The sequence below is a fragment of the Equus asinus genome, chromosome 17 (genome assembly GCF_041296235.1).
Source record: "Equus asinus isolate D_3611 breed Donkey chromosome 17, EquAss-T2T_v2, whole genome shotgun sequence".
Lineage (NCBI taxonomy): Eukaryota > Metazoa > Chordata > Mammalia > Perissodactyla > Equidae > Equus > Equus asinus.
Window position 1 is genome coordinate 5,114,926 of NC_091806.1, and position 1,624 is coordinate 5,116,549.

Below are 1,624 nucleotides of genomic sequence, written 5' to 3' on the forward strand. Positions count from 1 at the left end.
ATAATTAGAGTTTAGATACACTGATGGATCAGGAATGATACTCATCTGCCATCAGGCAAAAGCATAACCTACTACATCCATGAGCATGAGGCAATGATGAAAAGACTTTTGATCAGGACAAGCCTGAGAGCAAGTCCCTCCTTCCAGATTGGCATTATTCCATCAACACACTGTGAGTAGGTTAACACAGTTATACCATCACAAAGTTCCCATTTCTCCTTAAGGATCCCTGAAAAGACTTTATACATCATCTCTGGACCCCTGGTATTTGTTATCAGTATTTTTTCAGAGAAACCCAGTAATCAATCAATAAATTAAAATTATTAGCATTAATATTTTATCCTTGACTTCACCCAAGAGGTTAGGAACACAGGCATGAATCAAGCATCAGAAAAATATACTTTTAAATGTTGCCTTAGCTGTTTAATAGGCAAGAGATATTGGGAACTTATTCAGCTTTCACGTGTTTAACTTCTTTTTCTGAAAATAAAAGAACTTATTTACAGGATTGTTGTAAAACTTTAAAAAAATAATTCATGTAAAACACTTTGTGAAGTGCCTGATACTAAATAATCAGTCAGTCTTATACTATCATTGTTTGTATATATTTATATCTACGCTGTTTGTACAAATACTTTCTCTCATATGTTCTCACAGCACCTCTTTGGTTAGGCATGAAAGATATTATTGTCCCACTTTACAGATGAGGAAACCGAGGCTCAGTATGGTTATGACTTCCGTCCCCAAGATCACATTTTTATTGGGTGTCAAAACCCAAATCAGTAGATTCCTACTTCAGTGTTTCCTCCACTATGATACAGACTTGAATTCTTTCTTGATTACGTTCATTTTATTTACGCTGTTGAGCTGGCTCATGGGTAATAATCTCTGCTGTATAAAGACTAGATCCCCTTAGAACTGAGTCCAGGGAGTCGCAACTCTCTCTAGGTGGATTACTCCAGCCTACACAGGTCTAATATCCAACAAATCAGTATCACATCTCTTGAACTTTATTTCTTCTCTATTTCTTGTTTAGTGCTTTCACCTTCACAACTTGATTTTAATTCTCTTTAGGACAGAAATCAGGTTGAAATATTTTTGTAAATATTTAATTTGTTGTTTTTATTGCCATGGAGTCGATTCTGACTCCAGCGCCCCTGTGTATGGCAGAGTAGAACCCTGCTTTGTTTTTTGTGCCATCCTCTCTCCTTCTGGTGCTACATCAGACAACGCTCCGCTGCTATTCATATGGTTTTCATGGCCAATGCTTTTGGAAGTGGGTGGCCAGGTCTTTCTTGTTAGTCTGCCTTAGTCTGGAAGCTCCACTGAGACCCGTCCACCATGAATGACCATGCTGGTATTTGAAATACTGGTGGCACAGCTTTCAGCATCAGAGCAACATGCAGCTGCCACATAATGACAATCGATAGATGGATGGTGTGGAATGAACCTGGGCAGTGGCGGTCAAAGCACCGAATCCTAACCACTAGACCACCAGGGCTGGCTAAAGATTTAATAAACATTCTATATTTATTTATTTACTACCCTTTTCGCAGCCCAAAGGAAACAAAAACAATTCTTTCTGCCAATTAATTATTATTATTATTATTATTATTTTTTGGTG